The sequence below is a fragment of the Erpetoichthys calabaricus genome, chromosome 1, assembly GCF_900747795.2.
Source record: "Erpetoichthys calabaricus chromosome 1, fErpCal1.3, whole genome shotgun sequence".
Classification (NCBI taxonomy): domain Eukaryota; kingdom Metazoa; phylum Chordata; class Cladistia; order Polypteriformes; family Polypteridae; genus Erpetoichthys; species Erpetoichthys calabaricus.
In genome coordinates this window covers 115,314,290-115,336,693 of record NC_041394.2, presented here as the reverse complement: position 1 = coordinate 115,336,693, position 22,404 = coordinate 115,314,290, and the positions used below count along the sequence as shown (strand labels likewise).

At 39.2% G+C, this 22,404-nt stretch overlaps 2 protein-coding genes across 3 annotated transcripts in view; both read left to right on the top strand.

Moving 5' to 3' along the window:
• Positions 1 to 22,404, top strand: part of tulp3 (tubby-related protein 3) — a 470,805-nt gene that overhangs the window by 406,255 nt on the left and 42,146 nt on the right. The gene's annotated exons all lie outside the window — the stretch shown is intronic.
• The window catches only part of LOC114648663 (transcriptional enhancer factor TEF-3-like), a 224,442-nt gene continuing 203,641 nt past the window's right edge, over positions 1,604 to 22,404 (top strand). The window contains exon 1 of one of the 2 annotated variants that reach the window (XM_028797860.2): positions 1,604 to 2,041. The gene's annotated coding sequence lies outside the window, so the exon portion shown is untranslated. The remainder of the gene's footprint in view (positions 2,042 to 22,404) is intronic. The other variant, XM_051929556.1, reaches the window with a different exon arrangement.

The window sequence follows — 22,404 nt, the reverse complement described above, 5'->3', positions numbered from 1 at the left end:
TTGCAGAAGTGGACGTGACATCACTGCTCCCCGACATTCTTGTCATCCATTCTGAGGTCAAAAGCAGGATTGATGTGCAATGACAGTGGCAGCCAGTGGCTTGGGGTGATATTATAATTAATACTGAAGCCCTGAAGATACTTCCTGCTCATGCGTGTGTGCCATCAACATGTCTTTGCTATTTAAATCTTTTTTATTACTATGTATATTCTGCTTATGCTTTCCAAAGCATATCATGGATTTTTTTGTAAAGTAAATAAATTGTACTTGAGTCATGTTTTCTTTTATTTGAGTATCCTCCATGTAAAATAATTGTACTTTTAAATAAGTACATTTATGTTTACATAGCAATACTAACACTTGAGTATTTTTAGTACTCTTCCCACCTCTGAATGAGACCATTGTCTTGAAGTGAGCAGATTTTTGACATGGCCTATTTTCACTCCAAAGCATCTCTTGTAAGCAGCATGAGAGATCACTGCTTAGTGCTTCTTCTACATGGATCCACCAACTTGGGTTTAAATTCTACAACCAGGTGTTTTTGTGGAGATTGCTTGTTCTCTCTGTGTCTATATGGGGCATCTTCAGGGGACTTAAGTTTTCATTCCACATCATCAACGAAGTGGTGGTTTCAAACTGGGCCGAGTGTGAGTGGGTCCTGTGGTGGACTGGGTCCTGTCCAGAATGTTTCCTACCTTGTATCCTGTGATGCTGGGATTGGCTCTGGTCTTCTTCAACCATGAACTGAATTATATATCTATGGGACTTTTTTGGGTGGGGGGTTGGGACGGGGGGTAAAATCTGGGCGTTTAAGGTGACTATGTGAGAATTTTAACCATAAAACCTGTCAACCCTGTGTGAGAAGAGGAAGAAGCACAGCTCCATAATTTCGGCTAGCATTGGTTTACATGTAGATGAAGCGAATATGTTTAAACAATGGATGAACAACGATGAAGCAAACTGGCTTTACTGGCAACAAAAACCCCAGCCGTCTTTGTACACCCACCAGTACCGCTCCAGTTCCGTTATCTGTACCCTAATAAATGCGCGTCTCCACCTCGATTTTGTTGATCTGCGCAGCGGTAAAATGACATCAGGACGACACGGTGAGCTTCGGAAGCACCTCGAAAAAGGATTTCTTCAAAAATCTGATGTAACATTTTGATAAACGTGCATGACAGATGTAAACGTGAGCGGATCCGGGCAGATGAAAGCGATTACAGAGGATATCGACAAGAAAATCAGACTGTATTCCTCTTTAACTGAATGTCGAGCTGGAACGAATACCAGAAGTGGGAACTCCGGATCGGGATTACGAGAAGCACATTGCCATCAAGTGTCAAACTTTTTTTTAAGTCTATATCAGTACTCCACAGTTGCAGATTATATATATAAAAAAATCCGTTTAAGGCGCCTCGGTCAAACGTGTGGGTGGCGACAACATCGAAACGTTCAATGCGAGTCCTTCCACTTTCTCGCAAACCTGAATGGCGAGTGGACGTGGTGATCCTATCGCTGTCGGCGCTGGAAACTACAGTGATCGCTTTACTTTTAATAAACGTGGACAAAAGAGAGAGAGAGAGAGAGAGAGAGCGAGGTCGGTGATGTTTTATTACGTAGATGCAAAAAAACAAATCCTCAGTCGCTATTTTTGCGTCCACTTCTGTCGGATTCCATGAAAACAATGCGCGATGCCGCCGGCACTAACGCGACCCTCCCCCGCTTTAGCTCACAGAGCAGACGTCCTGTGATTTCCTCCGTCCAGCCCACTGAAGCCTGCGCGGCTCCTTTCCTTTTCCAAGCCGGACCAGCCCACCTCCGCCGACCCCGCGTTACGTGCGCCTGCCCTGCCCCTCTCCCTCTCTCTCTCTCTGCGACTTCTTTCCATACCAGCAGTAATTCCCGAAATTCCTGCCTTCCCTGCGCTGTAACTACACAGGAAGGGGGGACAAAAACTCCGCTATTCCCTGACAAAATCTGCCCCCTGCCACCTTCCTCCCTGCCAATCCTCAACTCTTGCCTGCTTTTAAACTCCCAACAGGTGAGTTTCTTTACGTCTTTATTTCTGTTTGTTGTTTAGTTTTCTTGTTTCCGATTGCCATCTAAGTGTCCGAAAAGATGTATTAACTTATACGAAGCACTCGTTGATACTAATCACAGACATCTTGATGATCCCCACCCCTTTTTTATTCCCTTGCCCTGATTCTCAAACCCTGTCATCCTTATTTTAAGTCGCAAGTTTGTCTCACACATTTTCTGGGCTATTCATACTCTATTAACACCAAATGTAAGGCTTCTTAATGATAAAAACAATCAATTCATGACATTAGTATACTAAAAAGTAATCGTAACATAACAATTCAATCATTCTTCACTTCTTTCTAATAAGACAGTCGACGCTTACCGAAGATGCCCGTTTAAAGTGATTATTTCATGTTTTATTTTAAACATTTTATATTAGTAGATGCTCACAGCACTCTGGACAAGCGCTATAAAATGCGCCGAGAAACACAAGTGAAGCTTACTAAACGTGTTCAGCTCGCAGTGTGGTATAATTATTAACAAGGGATAAATTAACACTTAAGATGTACATATACATGTACACCCTTATTACATTTATTAAATTGGAAGCTGTAAGAATTTATTTAGCATGCAGGATGTTGCTGTTCAAGTTTTTTTTTTATAATGTTTTCAACCTGTAAATTTCCCAGCAGCATATAACTAATTACTTTTAAAACAGAATTAGTCATTTTCCACAGTCCACTATATAATTTGCAGGTTTATCGTTTTTTTCTGTTGGTTTAAAAATACATGAAAGTATGGGTCGTGTTTCTTTCCACGATAAATGAGAAAGCGAAAGAATGGAGCTTTATGGAAATAGAGAACGAGCTGGGGTTCTCAACCTTAACCGAAGTTGATCACCCAGAAATCCCCTCTTCTGAAGTTCTGAAGTCTGACTTCAAAATTACATCTGGCCTGAGTTGCCTCGAAAGCTTGCATATTGTAATCTTTTTAGTTAGCCAATAAAAGGTGTCATTTTGCTTGGCTTTTCTCTACATTCATAATGGCTAACACGGTACAACACCCTAGTACTGAAGTCTGACTGAATTACTTAAGTCTTTAAACTAATTTCGAGTTTTGTAAGTATAATAACTCGATTAATCAGGAAAAAATACTTAAGTAAGGAGTGCATCTATGCAGTGAGAAGTTGGTAAAGAAGCACCGACACTGCATGAGCTATTGATCCTTCCGTCCTGAGAGTTCGGTATTAGAAGTTCTTGAAGCTTTCATCTCAGCTTAAATCCACAGACCCTCAAACATTATAATATAATGATAACCGACAGGAGATCGTTTGTTCCTCTTTGCTGTATTTTAAAACCCCTCTCTGGCGCATCATCCGCGGAAGCCCATGAATTCAAAGTGATGATTATCGGCTCAAGTCGCTCACACCGATCGATTTCTGGTGATGTTTACACGGCCCCGATCATGGGCAGATCAAACTTTGGGACGGTGTTCGCCCCGCTCCTTTCGCTTATTCTCCGCGCATTATAACGGGAGTTCTTATTGTGGGCATTTAGAAAACAGCGCGGCGCACGAAGAGAGCGGTTAGCCGCAAATGGCTGAAAGGAGGAACACGACCCGATATTGTGAGTGAAGGACTGGGCTTGACTCAAGGCCAGGTCGGCGGACGAGGGGCTTCGAGTTGGAAATCTCTGAGACACTTTGAGCCTGCCAGCTTGTGAGGCTCCGGTGAAGCAAAGCCTGGCCGACTGCGCCTTCGTGAACATCGAGTGTCCGCTTTAATAATTAGAAACCATGCTGTGTTTAAAAATGTTTAGGCGACCAAATTGTGTGCCGCGATCACAACCGCTGAAGTGCCGATAGAAGAAGGAGAGACAAGGGGGGGTGGTCTCCGCGGGTGTGAGAAAACAAGTAAAAGAGTGAAAACATTCTGTCTGAACGGTCGTCTTTTCAGCTTTAGACTTGGGGGGACTTCACAATATTAACGAGAAGAAACAACGAACCGGGCAACTGCAGCGGGGTTCGTTTAACCGTGTGACGGTCTTCATGACATCGATAACCCGCAGCCCGTTACTGAGTGCGCACTCTTAATTTGTCTGTGATTACTTACATGTAAGTGGAAAAGGAGGGGGGGCATCTGGTCACCAGAGAGGTGCAAGTTAGAATTAAAGACAGATCTGAAAAGTGTTCAGTGTGACAGAGTCATCAGATGGACAGGAGCCGTGCCCAGGGCTGTTTCATGCCTTGCGACCAGCGTCCCCAAGGATAGGCCACTTGTTCTTGAATGGGCTATGGCATGGTGTGGTGCAAACTGTGGGTGTAGCCTGCGATGAAGAGGTGCATCAACTAGGACAATTTCCTGCCTTGTGCCCTGTGCTGCCAGTATAGGCTCTGGCTCCAACTCCCTGAATTAAGTTAAACAAGTTTGAGTATGGTATGGTACGGTACAGTAAGATATGATATAACATGGTAAAACATGGTAATGTATGGCATGATATGATATGGCTTTGTATTATGTGAAATGATCTGATTGATATGTTGTGGTATTATGTGATAGGTTAGGGTATAGTATGATGTTTTATGGTATGACCTGGTATGATATTGTATTTTATAGTATTGTCTGGCATGTGATTATCATCTAATATAATACGCTACTGTGGCTGTTCGTTTGTCTGTCCAGGATTTTAAATCACCTGTAGCTCACAAACCGTTTGACCTATTGACATGAAATTTGGTACACATATACTATGTGACCTCCAAGGTTATTCCTCATTTTATTTCATTTTATTGTAGAATCAACTCTCGGCAATGGCCAGCAGGGCGGCACATGCATACGGGTGCTGGTCTCATTTCCTACCTCCTTTGCCGTCACTTCCCCTACCTCTTCATATCTTAAATCATTCTTGAGGCAGATAGAAGACTTAAGTGCCAGCTTAACTAAAAAATGAAAGAAAAATGTACTAAATAATTGCAACACAAACTTAATATTAATAATTCTGTAATTCTTTGCATTTATATAGCGCTTTTCTCACTATTCAAAATGCTTAGCAATTGTAGGTTAAGGGCTTTGCTCAAGGGCCCAACAGAGCAGAGTCTCTTTTGGCATTTACAGGATTTGAACCGGCAACCTTCCGATTGCCAGTGCAGATCCCTAGCCTCAGAGCCACCACTCTGCCACTTAATCAGTATTAATGTGAAAAGATGCTGACGGAAGGAGAGAAGAAGTGGGCCACTAATAATATATAATATGGCATTTTTAGTATGATATGATATGGCACTGTATGTTGTGGTATAGTATAACACTGCATAGCTTGGTATGGTAAGGTATGATATGATATTCTAGCATATGGCGTTATGTAAAATTATATGCTCTGGGATTATATGATATGTTATGGTATTGTGGGTGGCACGGTGGCGCAGTGGTAGCGCTGCTGCCTCGCAGTAAGGAGACCCGCGTTCGCTTCCTGGGTCCTCCCTGCATGGAGTTTGCATGTTCTCCCCGTGTCTGTGCGGGTTCCTCCGGGTACTCCGGTTTCCTCCCAAAGCGATCCTAAATTGGCTCTAGTGTGTGCTTGGTGTTTGTGTGTGTCCTGCGGTGGGTTGGCACCTTGCCCGGGATTGGTTCCTTCCTTGCTCCCTGTGTTGGCTGGGATTGGCTCCAGCAGACCCCCGTGACCCTGTGTTCAGATTCACCGGGTTGGAAAATGGATGGATGGATGGATGGTGTGGTATTATGTTTGGTATTTTATAATATGGTCTGGTATAGTATTATAAGATATTATAGATATTATACGGTGTTGAATATGGAGGAATTTGTAGAACAAAATAAAATAAATATGCAAATAAATAAAAGTAGTGTGAAATATGACAATAAATTAAGAAAAAGAGCATGAAATGTGAGCAGAATATGTCATTCTGGGCAACTTTTTCTTGGACTTGTAATCGACGTGCTCAGTCTCAACTCTGAGCATGCGCAGGAGCCACAGGTTTCCCAAGTCAAGTAAATCACATACGCCCATTCTGCAGACAATTCACCAATCAAAACAACAGCACTTGCTAGAACCCGCCCTCTCAGCTTTGACAAGGCAAAGTGACAGTTTTAAATCCAAGCCTGCATTCAAAGGAGTATTAGAAACAACATTAAATAAATAAATAAATATATACATAAGCGACAAAAAACATATTTCGTTGCACATTTGTTTATTTACGCACACATTTTATGTAAATTTTTATTTGTCACATTTCACAGTACTTTTATTTTTTTTTTGTGTATTTACTTATTTAATTAACTTTGTCTGAAATATTCCTCCATAATTGTATAGTATTATCTCTCTATATATAAAACTACAAAACGTCCAGCGTCCATGCCAGGGCATATTGTCTTCTGGTGTCCAAAAAAAGTCGGGAATGTCCGATGAATAAAGGCAGCAAGACACACAGAGATTGAAACAGACAGAGTTAGTACTGTGCAGATCCGCTATGCTAGCATGATATGATATGGTATTAAATGGTATAGAATGGTATGATGTGTTATTGTATGACATGGTATTATATGATATGGCAGGGTATGGTATAGTCTAGTATGGTGTGATATTGTATGATATGATATTGTATGGTATCACCTTTTAAATTGTTGGTGCCCTGTCTAAAGTTGATTACTGCCTAATATTTGATGCTGCCAAGTGCTTAACCACAACTGGGCTGAATGGGTTCAGAAAATGGATGGATGGATGGCTAGATGGATGGATACATTACTTTGTTAACATCACTATTGACCTAAAATCACAATTCATTTTATAGGTGTTTGTTTCATGCACAGCTTTGAAATCTGCAAGAGTAGTATCCAAATTTATTTTAAGCAGCATCTTTCTCAGGGTTCACAACTGCAAAGCTTTGTTATACTGTAATTAAGAAAGCAAAGTGAAAGAAATGAACATTATAAAGTAGACTATTTAAATCTTAACTATCAAATATCTAATCCATTAAAACTACAATAGCAGAGTATGTTACACCATAGCTAAGACATCCATGACACATAACCCAAATCGCATGTTGCACGTGTACACTTCTACTCCATGCTGTACTGATAACATATTGTGACAGGTAAAGCTGACAGTGGAGTGAAAGGAGTGCTTGTGCACACACAGTTCCACCTTTTTGCTTAGTGGTTTCCTTCTTTTCCTGCCACCTTATGACATTCAATTACATTTTTTAAAAAGTGATGGGCTTATCAATTCCAGTTTCCTATATGTCAGTTCTTATCACAATGCTTACATCAGCAACAACATTTATTTATATAGCACATTTTCATACAAATAATGTAGCTCAAAGTGCTTGATGAAGAAAGAGAAAAAAGACAAAATAAATAAGAATTAAAATAAAGGAACACTAATTAACATAGAATAAAAGTAAGGTCCGATGGCCAGGGAGGACAGAAAAAACAAAAAACAAAAAAAAAACAAGCCATCCAGGAATAATATACTTTAGAATGCAGGGAAAAATTAAATGTAAGTGGCACATGTATATACTATAAAACTGGAAAATACATACTGTATATAATTGTATATACAGTATATGTTGCATGCAAATTATTGAATATATTTTATTTATTTATCTGTTTATTTTGGTATTGTATTTTTCTCAAGTACATTGCGGAAACATACAAATACATACATACAGCAATAAAGTTGATGTTGTCAGTTAAGTCTTATGCCCTATAAATGTGAATTTCACCTAACACGTTCAGGCCATGCTTGTTTCTTTGTAGCAGTAATTTGATAACTCTATTAATCTCAGGCCAGTTGTGCAGATTTTTATTCTCTGTGTATAAAAGTATATTTTGCTCAAACAGTCCATTTGACTCTTGTACCATGGATAGAATGTCAGAATCCCAATGGTGTGAAACCTTGCTGACATATGGAAAAGAAGGTCAGTTCGCTAACTCCTGTAAATGAGTTTCTTTCAGCTCTGATGAAACTCACACCATGTGCACCCCAAATTGTTTTAAGTCACATTTCTGGAATACATATTGGTGGTCCCTGTTGCTCTTATGTAGGGTAACACATTCTCACATCACTTCCATTTGGCGATCCATCCATTCATTGTGAACTGTTTAAAGAAATGGATAATTTCACAGCAGTAACAGGGACTACTATGGAGGTTGTGAGTGATTTGGAAATTGTAGAGAGAGAAGTGCTGCTTAGATTAAAAAGGCTGAAATCTAATAAATTGCCAGGACCAGATAATATTTATCCTTGAGTGCTTAAGGAGGTTACCGATTGCATATATAAACCCTTGACTCATGTTTTTCAAAAGTCAATGCACACTGGGGACCTCCTAAGGACTGGAGGCTAGCAAATATTATCCCATCAGGCAGATCCAGGTAAATATAGGGCCAGTAAGCATAACGTTCTTCACAGGTAAATTAATCGAAGGAATAATTGAGGAGAAGATTGAGCCAGACATGGCAAGAAGAAGAGTTTTACTATACAGTCAGTATGGGTTTAGATGAGGGAGGCCATGTTTTACTATTCTGCTGGAATTCTCTGAGGAAACAACAAAAGGACATGATAAGAGAGGTGCATATGATATTATTTCTCTTGATTTTCAGAAGGCTTTTGATAAGGTACCAATGAAAGGTTAGGGATCAAACTAAAAGAAATGGGAATTCAGAACGAGGTATGTAAATGGGTAAAAAATTGGCTCAAACACTGGAAGCAAAGGGTTATGGTTAGTGAAATCTTATCAGCATCAGGTGTTGTTAAAAGTGGTGTACCTCAGTGATCAGTGCTGGGGCTGCTGCTGTTATTAATATACATAAAATATCTAGACAAGAATAAAATCACTAAACTGATTAAGTTTAAGGGTAGAACTGGCTACATTGTTACAGAAGAACTTAGATAGCACACAGGCTTGGCAGATTTGTGACAGATTAAATTTAATGTAAATGTGAAGTATTACAGGTAGACAGCAGAAATGTTAGATATGAATGCAGTGGCAGGTCTGAATCCTGAAAGTACACCTTGTGAGAAGGACTAAGGAGTCATAGTAGATGTGTAATTACAGTATGTACATTAAGAGGGTATGCAGAAGCGATCAAGAAGGGTACCAGGATGTTAGGTTGTACATCACAATATGGGGTGTACAAGTCAAGGGAGGTTATGCTTAACTCACAGGTGAGGCATTACGTGGAGTACTATGTACAGTTCTGGTCTGTATATTATGAAAAAGGAACTGCAGTGTTAGAGAAGATCCAAAGTAGAGAGACTAAACTGATTCCAGGACTAAGAGGAATGAGCTACAAGGAGGAATTGATGGAGCTGAACCTTTCCAGTTTAAGAGATGACATGATTGAAGTGTACACATTATGAAAGGAGTTAGTAAAGTGGATCAAAACTGTTACTTTTAAATAAATTCACACAGTTGAAAACTTGTTAGTGGCAGATTTCACAAAAAATGTTAGAAAGGTTTCTTCACACAAAGAACCATAGAACCACAAACCTTGACTTGATGTTACTTTGGAAATTCTAGGTGAATAGGATGGATGAGCTTGTTGGACTGAATGGCCTCTTCTTGTCATAATGCTTCTAATGTACTAATATAGGCAAACAGACAACATCGACCATAAGGAATATTATGCCATAATATATAATTGATGAGACATTGAGACTAAAATGGAGGGTATCATGGCCCATTTTTATTATTCTTCCCTGATGGCTCTAGGAGGGTGGGTTCAATTCTTGGCCTGCATGGAGTTTGTTCAGTCTCTCACCTTGTTGTCTGCCTTACCTTCAGCAAGTCGAATGTCAAAGAGGTGCCACTTAATGTAGTTGTTGACTTACAGTTGGCCCCACATGAATAGGATCTCACAGCTCCAACATCCTGGTTTCAAACATTGGTCCATTTACTGACTTTTCACGGGCTCTTCATGTCGGTGTGGATTTTTATGTCTAGTTCACTTATTACATAACTTTGATTGATGACTTGAAAATGGCCCTTTAAGTGTGGACATCAGTGTGGTGAAGACTTTCTTTAACCCAAAGCTTTCAGGGTAGGCTATAGACCCTCCGTGAACCAGATCTAGACTGAACAGATATGAAAACGAAGGGCTGGAGGAAAACTGCATCATATGTATTTTTTATTGTATCTAATTTTTTAATGTAATTATTTTGTATTTTAGAACATTAGAACAATTTTGATGAGAATACTACTTTGAAGTAATAAACCTGGAATTTCATTAGGGGTTTGTTCCAGACTTTGTTCACTCCTCACCATCTTGCATTGGAAGAGTTAATCAAATTAATAGATATATGGTGTTTGGATCTAGCAGCATTATTACACAATTTTCTTTCTTTTTTTATACATAGAGTAAATGCTTTGTATGTTTTTATAGGTTTTGTAACTTCATTTATGTTTTCTATTTTATGGATGTCAATCTTTAATGACATGAGTGCTTATTGCCATGTCATCAGCATTGTGGCATGCGATTTGCATGGAACTCATGAGTTTTTAACAGAAATGGGTGCACTTATGGCAGGGGTGGATCTATCATCAGGGCATTCTGGTTGTATGCCCAGGGCTCTCTGACTGCAAGGGGCCTTTTTTACTAAGATCCACACCACAATGAAATGATGGAGTGCCCACACACCAAAATGATCAAGGGCCTCACCACCCTCACTTGATGAAATGTATCCGGGAGTTGAAATGATCAAGGGGGACCTGCATTAAATGACTTGATGTCCATGTGCTACATTGTTAAAAGTATGATTAACTCTCTGTTAAGAAGCTAAGTCACCCAGGGGCCTGTGGGGGCCTTAATTCAGCTTTGACGTATGGCATTTATCAGCAATAGATAGACAGATAATAACTGGTACCTTTCTTTTAATAAATACAAAAATAAGAACATAGATCATTAGAGCATGTGAAATTTGCTAAACAAGAGGAGACCACTCATTCTATCAAGTAAAAACATATGGCAAGGAAATGTAAGGAAGAACCAAAACAGAAGATAAGTAAAGCGCTGCTGTCCCACTGGGCTTGATCTCACTGGTTGTAAAGCCCTGTCTGATAGACAATCACAATGACCCACCTTTCTGGTATTTCAATAGCACCCCTGCTTTCACCCCCAGTCTGTCCTGTCATTTGTGGGTTTGTGCCTCGCTTTTAGCCCCACCTTCTGCTGCCTTTTACTCCGGCCCCTCCTGCCAGTGCCTGTTGCTATGCAACATTAATCAAGGAGCAGTCACTTGACGAATGAGGCCAGGCAGTTAGACAAGGGAGACTGGCACAGAGCTTTCAGTCTAGCATTGGGCACCATGCTTCCAACAGAACTCTCCTGTCCAATTCCATCCATTTGCTTTGTGAATCTCTTGGTTATTGATTGTTGCCCATTACTGAATCACGATTTGCACCTTTTTTTGATACCTGTGCAGGATTTTTCTGCCTGCCTTTTTATCTTTTGATTTCTGCCTCTCTATGATTTGCCTTTAAAATATGCAGCTTTTACCTGCTTGTGATGGCTTCAGTTTTGCCTGCTTGTCAAGATCTGCACCCCAACCTAGGCTTGTACTGCCAGTTGCTCCTATAGGATGCCCTGCCATGCTGCAATCAGTTTTTCTCTGGAGTGGCCTGTGCTAAGGGGCTGCACTCTTGTATCGGTGGGTGTGGCAGGCCAGCACATGACTGAGACTTCAGACATCTTCCTGTCACTCATTGAACCCTCTGCTGTGAGGCAGCATTAAAACCTCTACAGGGCAAGTCACTTCCAGACAAGTTCATGATTCATTACTAAGGGAATGTGCACTCTTTCTTTATCTGCATGGCCACCAGTCTAGAGTGTCATCTAGTGATTCCTAGTAACCGTGCCTGCCTTTAAAGTGCAGCACAATCCCCTTTCTGCTGCATTTGGGGACTGTGTAATATATTGCCCATCATCTAACTTGCATCAGAAATGCACACCAAAGGTGTAAACTAAATTACATTTTACAGTGCTGCCTGATCTGTACCATTGATGTCTGCTACTTTACAACATTACAGAACCGTTAGTCTTTGAGCTCTTATTAAGAACAAACATGTCTCCATTAACCAATAAATCTTTCAAGTTTACTTTGAAAGATGATAGCATTTGACTTAAACAGTGCCTTGAAAGAAAATATTTACTGATGATTAGGGTAGATGCTTCTTGTTGACAATATCACTCCAGTTTATCTGTGAAGGAGTGAAGTAAACTGTGAATTATGTTCACAGATAAGTCAGAGCCAGTGCATGCCATGTTAATATATTTACTCCTTTTGAATTGCAGCTTCGTAATGAAAAAGCTCCTTATTATATTTACATGCTCAATAAAGTCATAATCATCCAATCAAAATCAAAAAATTCAGAAAGTTATTTTTGAATAGTGACTAGGTTGGTTTATTCATTTATTTACAATCCAATTTATGCATTGCTTTAGTTCTGAAGGGTTCTGAGACGATAATTTATTAACAATCTTAAGATGAAGCTAACTTAGCGTTACAACACTTTTGGGAAACACATCACTTGATTGATTAACACCATAAAATATGATATGGTATATATACTTGAACATTGGATGGAGACATAAGTAGTGCTAGTGACAACTACCTACTAATGGGTTGAAGGATAATGACTAGCACTCCTCCGATCAAAGAATTCAAGCAGTATTCTGTGCTTTTGCTAGCTTTCCTCCATGGCCTCTCTCTCATTCAAAGTACAGAGTCAAGGAGTCCCATCAAGATGGGTCTAACTGCAGCCTGAAATACATATGACATCAGTTATGTAACACCCACAACATCATGGAACACCAACAACGTCAATCATGAAAGGTACTTCTGACCAGACATCTGGGACAGATTGGTGAGTTGTGTCCTGTTTTGGAGCCATGAAAATCTGGTCAAAACTACTTCTGTGTCAGTTGATTTTAATTGACAGTCATCATTATTTCAGTCAGATAACACTCCCGTAACCCTAATCCTAACCATAGTTTAACTGGGCCTAGTATCTAACAATGACAACCTCCTCAACAGAGTGGAGGTTTGGAGGATGAGGTCTGCACCCAGACTCTATTATTTTCTCTCAGGATGAATCCCCATCTTTCCTACACTAGTGCTCCAGCCATTTGCCTGCCTGAGAGGCTCAGGTGTACCCCACGTCACCTCACTGCCATGTGTTTCTGCCAGCATGGGTTATCCCCCTCTCTCTCCCTCTCTCTTTCTGCTGTGGGTCTATCATTAGACTTTGCTCTGCATTGTGTCATCATTTTGATCCCCTTGTCTTGGTATTCTTTTGTCAGCTGGACACCTCTTCACAGGTACTCCTTTGTACACAACTTGTTTTCTTTCATTCTTTTTCTAAAAGTAGCATTCATGTGAGAAAGGCATGTTGCAAGGGATAATCTTACTGTAGATTAGAAAATAAAAAGGAAAAATCACAGATTTTTGACATGGCAGTCTTCATGCTTTGATGTTTTTTTTCAAAAAAAGAGAAGAATAATGGTAGAATTTTGCCAGGACTACAAAAGAGAGCTGCAGATCTTTTGTTTTGAAGGAAAATGTTAGGTGGAACATGTTTGTATAGATCAATTGGGACAAGACATTATGGTGCAGTGCTTAGTTTTGTTGCCTTACACGTCATTTGGTGTGCTTAGTTTGTATGTTCTCCTCATCTTTGCGTATTTAAGTTCTGGTTTCCTCCCAGAGATGTGTGGGTTGGTTGATTTGAGAGAGACTGGAAATTTTAGTTTTGGCCTGTTGGCCTCACACGGCTGTGCGTCTGGATTCAGTTCCTACACAGGAATGTGTAGTGCTTATACCCTCTTGTCTTTGTCCACCTACGCTTTCAGTGGTGTATTGCTAAAATGCTGGAAGGACCTCTTAGGGTCTACTTTTAAGAAATTGTTTGCAGAGGGCGGGCAATTCATTCCAGCATAGTCTATACGTCCCATTGTATATAACACAGTCAAAAATCAGTTTTCCTTTCCAACCCCTAAGATGTTTGGGTTTGCTTCATTAGTGTTTCTTTATTAGTGTCAATTGGCAATGAAACCGGTTGGTGCTCCTGCTAAACAGTTCCTGGATTTGAATCCAGTGCCATGTTTGCCCTATTTTTTGTCCTATATACCCAAAGATGTGAGTTTTAGGATGATTGTCAATTCTAAGTTGGCCCCATGGGTTTGTGCCCTGTGATGGAATGGCTTTCTCAATAATGCTGGAATAGTCTCCAACCCTCCACAAACCAGAATTGGATTGTGCATTGTTGAAAATGTTGCATTATGTTATGCATAAGTGAGTACTGTGTGCTACCCCACTGGATTTAGTACCTGACAATCTGGTAGTACTACCAAGCTGTAATATGGCATCATGAAACCCATAATTGAAAAGGGCATCACCAGAAATCGAATGGTTAGATAGACAAGTGGGTGGCTGTTGCCTATTTAGAATCTGGTGTGCTTTGTTTTTTAGAGACAATTTATGTTGCATCACCTTTGCCCAATTTTGGGTGTATTTGCCTCTACTTCCAAGTTCAAAACTAATATGACCACATGCCAACCAAAGATAGGTCATTATGCTGAAGGCATAATGGCCATTGCTGTTTGTCTAGATCTTACTCTCTGTGTTGTGTCGACTATGGATTGATGTGTGACCTCTCAAAAAAAGAAGAATTCATTGAGTTCAGGAGGAGGTATCTGTTTTATTTTATGACACAGATTAAGAGCGACTGCCAATATCAGTTTCTTCAACCTAATTGACTGTGTTAGCTGGCTATTCAGCTACCTGAAGTCAACATGACTCCTTGCTCCTGACACCAAAGTAATTCCTTAACATTCGTCACTCTTCTAAGGTGTAAACCCAGGATATTGTGTTGCTCCACAGTGCCAGTTAACAGTCAATCTCAAGGGTCCCCCAGCATTCTTACCGCCACCATAATACCCACATGTCCCCAACTCTCCACATGCTAATGCAAATCAGGAGAGCTAGCTTTGAAATCTGTCATTTCACTCTGGACTGGAGTGCTGTTGCTACCTCATAGCTCCAGACTTTTGGGTCGAAACTCTTGGCCTTATTGCTGACTATGTGGAGTTTCTGTGTCTTCCTCGGGTCTCTGTGTTTTTAATACCCTAGTTTTAATCCCACCCCTTAAGGACATGTGTGTTAGGTTAATTGGCAATTTTTAACGTGTGCCTGAAAGTCAAGAATAGTTTTAGAAAAATCGGGAGTGTTGTCCCCTAGACTTTCTCGTATACTCAGATATGGGGATGGATATTTGAGGAGTAAAGCACAAGACAGTGATTATATTTTTATATTATGTATATTAAAGAGCCATGAACAATATATCAAATCAAATTAATAATATATATTGAACAATTATTATAAAAGTGAAGTTGAATAAATCGGACTAAAAGGTAAAGTGCCACTTATGGTTAACAGAAGTAGCCCAAAAGTTGATAGAAATCTACGTTTTGTACCTAATACTAGTATGCAAAATTTGGTTGACTTAAGTGAAAGTGTACTCCAGTTATCGTGTTTACACACACACACACAGACATAATTCCAAAAATTTGTATTTTCGGACTCAGGGAGGTCTAAAATGTCGAGACTCATCAAAATCTCAAAATGAAATTTTTGGAGGATTCCAATACTTTCCCTACAATTCATATACAAAAAAGTGAAAAGGTCAGTTACCTTTTCCTTTAATTGTGTGTGGCTTTTAATTCAGCAGTAACTGTTGCATTTGTAGGGTTCCTTTTGCTACTCTGCTGTTATATTTTGTCATGTATCCTTTCAAGTTTTGCCCTGTGCACCGTTGTTCATTTTTATTTATTTTTTTCATGTTGATGTTATTCTATTTATCAGCTCGTATATTTAATACTGATTACCAAGTAAACGTCTTGTAATTGTGCATGTTGTATGGTGATGAGTGAAATGATTTGTGCCAATCCAGATTCCTATTGTTATTCAGTGATTTGCTTTGCAACAACAAAATATGTATACTGTATATACATCAAGAGGTAAATTTCATTTTGATTCCAGTGAAAATCATGCCATTAACACAAGTAGATGTTTAGTTCCTTTCTGGAAGTGTTTGCATGCTTCTGTCTGTCATTTACTATTTAAATAAAGATCTCTTGTGAAAACAAAAAACATCACCAGACTCATTTCCTGTCATGTGAAGACAGTTTTTTGGCGTGTTCTGCTGGTATGGTTCCAACTTACATTCTTGGCAATCGCAGTTCTTGAAAATTCATTGGAGATTGTTACTTAAAATTAGTTCAACAAGAGGCAGAGTTGCCAAGGGTAAATTTCACACAAACATTAGGAGGTATTTCTTCATACAGAGAACTATAGACACATGGAAAAAATTACCAAGTAACCTAAGACAGTGAAGATCTAGCAACATTCAAAACTCAACTTGATGTAATTTCTAATCAAAGACTCAAAAGAAACTGGAGAGTGCGTAGGTCGGTTGCTGGATAATGGCATGGTGGGGCTGTGGAGGTGTAAATAGCATAAATAGAATTAATCTGACCGATGTGCTACAGATTACATGCATTGTTCAACATCTGAAAAATAACACAGGTAAACACCAGAGAGTGAATGAGGCTTAAAAAATCTTTAAACCACAAAAAAACCCTTTTTGGTGTGTTTGGTGTTTCAAAGTTGCGAAATCACCTCTGAAAAGAATTTTAGTTTTAGTTTTGCAAAACTGTCCTATTTCACTCATTACTATTAATGGTGCTTTAAAATATAAAGACTGATTGCTTACTGTGCGCTATGTTATTTTTCATAATTGAGCATAAAATCTCATTTTAAAAATACTGTAAAAATTATATTTGGGATTCAAACATGACTCAGGTTTGGAATTTTATGTAAGTATGGTTAAGCCAGAGTCAGATTCATAGTATGATGTTTAATTATTCGCTTTACAGTGGTAAACCTAAGCAACTCTCAGGACAGTATTCTTCAGCCATCTAGTGGATAAAATGCCATTATCCTGCAAAAAATCCTAAATATTTCTAAGTGCTTTGCCTCTCAAAGGTAACTCATCAATATTCATAAGTGGGGTGGAGCCTTCAACCAAAACACAATGGAGCTTAAACAAGAAGCCGCAAAGGCAGTATATGAACAAACTGAACCTGCATCATTAATTGAATCAAATGATAGTGAAGACAATGTGAATTGGTCATCACATGTTGACACGTAGTGTGAAACTGATGCATACAACACAATATGTCCAATTGCCGTGATATGCTTGGTGAATTTGATTGCCTGATGGTTCACAGTGGTGCAAGTAGGTGCATGGCAAAAATGGCAAAATGATTTTGATCAAGTGGAACTGACGTTCATGTCAGGGTTAAGTCACTCAGCCTTGCACTTCTGGTAGCCCTCAGTAACACAAGGGGCGCCTCAATCATTTCTCTCCGGCACTGTTATTCTACCCTCACTGTGATCAAGCAACAAAAAAAATATTATAAAAGTATGTAATGAAACATGCTTCTACTTTCTGCATAACAACACCGGACTATGCATTGGTGGCTGCCTCAAAACATATCACACAAAGGGCGTGTACTAAATCTGCATCAGTACACCGATGGACACTAGATATATTTTTCCTACTGTATTTGTGTTGAAATTTTGCAATTTCTGTTACACATAATAAAAACTTTTCCACGAAGGAGGTTACAGTACTTATTCTTTAATGGACAGTTATATTTTACAGGAATATTCATAAGAATGACAGTTTAAAAAATATCTTCAATGGGTGACGTTTATTAATAAGTGCATTTGTGTGTTCATCTCCCGTTGAGTTTGTTCTTACATTCACTCCAATGGTTTGTCTGCGCTGCTTCACTGACCTTTGATTGATTGCCAGCTTTTCTGTTTGCCTCCATATTCTTTCAGACCTGCCACTCAGCTGAGTGGACTGCCCTACTGTGGGGGATTTGAGTGTGCCCCATGATGGACTGGCACCCCAATTTGGTCTTCCATTGGTATTTGCTTGAACACTCCCTCCCATCAGCTTGAATACAAAATGCAAGTTTGTACCTTGGAAGATGTTTGTTGCCATTTTAGAATGTTTTGTGTGATGCCCTCTTAGATGATATACTGTATAGCATAGGTACCCCTTACAAACATGTCTAATGATGATGTCTGATTTTGCAATAATAAAATTGTTACTAAGAATAAAACAAATTATATGATTCATTTGATGAAGTTTATTATTCTTGACAGTAATATAAGTGAAAAAATTGTTGATGGCTAACTCTGAATTGGAAAGTCAGTTTTCCCACAGATAGCTAGCATCTCCTCCATGGTTGGATGCTGCCTTGCACCAGCTACTGCCAGAATCCCCAGACCCTGAACTGTAGTAGGTGAAATTGAAAATAGCAAGAGAGGAAAAACAAATCTTTAAATCAAATTCCTGACATGGCATAATAGTTATGAAATTGAACTGGAATCCATACAGCTATAGATAGATAGATAGATAGATAGATAGATAGATAGATAGATAGATAGATAGATAGATAGATAGATAGATAGATAGATAGATAGATAGATAGATAGACTGGAAACAGTTGGGTCGTCCCTTTTAATCATTGTGAGATTATACAAACAAAATAAAGAAATAACGAAAACCACACCAATTCACTATTCCCGATCAGGGATTCCTCCTTCTAAAGGACATTCGAGAGTCATGTGCTCCACCGTGTGGCTCATTTGGGTCTTCCGGCAACAGATGCCTTTTTCTTGGTCGGCGCTTCTTTTATAGTGCAACATCTGGAAGGGACAGAGTTAAGTTCCCTTACTGGGAGACTTCTCAGAGCTGTGATGGAAGAAGAACAACAGGAACAACTGGACAAAGTCAGCGGTAGCCCCCCCTCTTGTCTCGGCGGGTTATTGCATACCTTTCCCTGGCCCTTAGAGGAGTTCTTCGATGCCCATGCGTGACAATAGATAGATAGATAGATAGATAGATAGATAGATAGATAGATAGATAGATAGATAGATAGATAGATAGATAGATAGATAGATAGATAGATAGATAGATAGATAGATAGATAGATAGATAGATAGATGCACTAATCAGCATGCAACATGTCGCCAGTCTCAGATGCCATAATCAGTGAGTATAACAGCCTTATCTTGAAAATTCTGCCTTTCAGGATACCACACAATGGAATGATATGAATAAAATGTACATTCTTAATATATTCGAAACAAATTAACTGAATGATGTATCTTACATTTTTCAAAATGTGAGACAAATTTGTTTCTGTGATTGTAGTTTTATTGTACTAAACAATTCATTTTTGATTCATGATACAATTTATGTGGTGTTAATAATAGATAATAGATAATCTTCTGTATGTATTTTTTATATTTTGTAAAATATAAAAAAGATCAAGGGAAATGAAAAGAATCCAGACAAGATTTGAATCTCAATGCTAATGACTTGCAGTTGAACATTGCCACCACCTGCCATTACTGTACATCATCCTTTCCTGCTATTAAATACGAAACATCATCACAGTTTTCTCTTAGTTTTTCACGAGCTTTCAGTAAGGTTTCATTTTCCTAGGCTATAGGACCATGAGATTGATCAATTAGTGAAAAACATTTACCTTAGGTTATCTGCCAATAGTCAGGATTTTTTGTCAGTCAATCAGTGAGTCTGTCAGTGACATTTAGCTTTACATATGAGGGGGATTTAAGCTAAGTTAGAAATGGGATTTATTAGAAATGGAATAAACCTTAACAAAACTGATAATGCCATTTCTCAATGTAGTCTCCACCCTTCTCAATGCACTTGGCCCACCTGCCTGGAAGTGTCTGGAATCCAGCAGAATAAAAGGTTTTGTCTTGTCCTCAGAGGTTGATCCGCTTGCTGCTTCCTGAGCAGCTCTTTTTTTCTCTACCCTAGCTGCCCGCTTCTTCTCTTCTTTCGTCGGCATCTTTTCATGTTAAAACTGATTAAGTCAGTGTTTGTGTTGTAATTACTTAGCATGTTTTCTTTAATTTTTCACTTAAGCTGGCACTTAAGTCTTCAATCTGCCTCAAGAATGATTTAAGATATGAAGAGGTAGGGGAAGTGATGGTGAAAGTAGTAGGGATGAGAACGGCGCCCGTACACATGCGCTGCACTGCGGCCCTGCTGCCCGCTGCCGAGAACTGATTGTACAATAAAATTTTAAAAAAAGAGTAGTAATTCCAAAATTCTTCGCTTTTAATATAAAGCGGTAGTGCAGAGTTTCAGCGTAGTATATGTGTACCAAATTTCATGCTACAGCTTATTTGATTTTTGACCTTGACCTTCCTGGGTTGACCTTTGACCTTGTTGGTCAATCTTCACCCTGAAAGTGGACAGTAGAGGTCACGTAGTATATGTGTACCAAATTTCAAGTCAATAGGTCAAACGGTTTGCGAGCTACAGGTGATTTAAAATCCTGGACAGACAAACAGACAGCCACAGTAGCGTTTTATATAAGAAGATTTATGTGATACTTTTATCTAAGATTAATTTCAAGATTGGGCTACAGTATAATTTGTTACTATATATTATTTACAGTTGGGCCACATGCACATGAAGGGTTTTGGTCAGAGAGGTGAAAGTTGAACTAGCAGCCCAGGATGCATTTAATGTCTCGTGTCTGTCTGTTATTTTTATTCTCATTTCTATCTGCTGCACCGTACACTGTATTGCCACTGAGGTTATTTTTTCATTATATGGTAACTCCAAGGTGCATGACAAATCCAATAATTTGCATGATTTTTACAACTGTAGCGCATACAGATTAAATAATGGACTCAAAGTCCCAGAGGTGGTTTAAAATTTTAGGCCACACAAACATTCTCTACATCACCTCTTCTGCTTCTGCTGACATCTCTCAAATCCCCTTCTGGACCCCAACCACCTAGACATAATCAAAAACCCACCACCAATGTGCTTATCATCACCTCATATTGTTCAAGTTTTATTTTTGAAGGGTGCCCTTAAGAATTTTAGAGGATATCTGACTTCAAAGCCGAATTGTTAAAAGATACGCAGAGGTGGAAGGCTATTGTAGATCAAAAATAGCAGGAGAGTTTTATTTGAGTCCTAATATGCAGTTTGCATGTTAAGTGACTCAAAGGTTGACACATGGTGAGAGCAGCCCTTGTGTTCACTTTCAACTTTAAAGGATGAATGATACTTTAATGAAAATATTAGGCACCAGACGTGCTTTCGCAGCCTTTTCTGGATGTTGAAAGCTGAGACAAATCTTTGAGAGCCCCTGGCATGCTTTGGGTGTGCGGTGTTGTGTGAGCATTTAGTCACAACTGAATTTCGGGCTCCTGGCTGTTTGCCTTCCAATTACTTTGGCTTCCAATGTGCTGCAACATTATCAGGTCTAGGTAGGTAGGTGATTGGCTGCAAAACTCTAATCTATCTCTGAACAAATTAGAAACCGCAACATATTTGAGACAATTATGGTAGCAATTCACTGCAGTCTGCATCTCATTTAGTATGATGATATTTTGGGAGCCAATAGAAAGCACAGCTAGCTTGACTCAAGCTACAACAAAGCTGGACTAAGTTCAAAGGGTCTCTTTCTGTGTATTCATAAGGCTCGATTCTGAGTCATTAGCCTTGCAAAGGAGTCACATCTTCCTGATGCCGCCTTGAGATTAGACTAAGCACGGTCTGACAAAGATATAAGCTGAATTGTAGAGTTGCTTTCAGTTTACTGGCTGTGCATTTAGTAAATGTTGGATGTTTCTGACTGTCATGGCATTTTTGAGAATTAATCTTCTTGCTTTCACTGCATATATAATTAGTTGTAGAATGGAAGCAGGCAGAGTTAGGAGCGTTAGACAGAAAATAAGGAAGATCATTAAAATCAATTGTGCTTTGCATCCACTAAGTGATGCGGACAGGCTTAACATTCCACATTTGCGGAAGGCTTAAAGTCCAAAAGGTTGAGAAGAAGGCAAAAAGAGGTCTTGCTGATTACATCAAGGGCATACAAGAAAATGCACTAAAAAAAGTAGGGACTGATGGCTTAGTTAAGACCAGCAAAGACAAAGACACGTATTGAAAGAAGTAGATCAACAGCCAAAGAGAGAGGTGGCACAATAAATCACTCCATGGCAGACAATGAAGGAAGAGTTGATAAGATCATGACAAGGTAGTGGCCAAAAAAAACACACTTTAAACAAAGAGATGGGTCTTATAATGGATCACACAGGAGTGAGCCTGTGACACAAATGTAACTACAACAAACATTGACCAAAAATTTGACAGCAGCAAGTACGACTAGTGTAAAGAAGCCAAAGAAACAGTGGACACACCAAGAAGATCATGTAGACTGCCCTCAATAAAAGACACGAC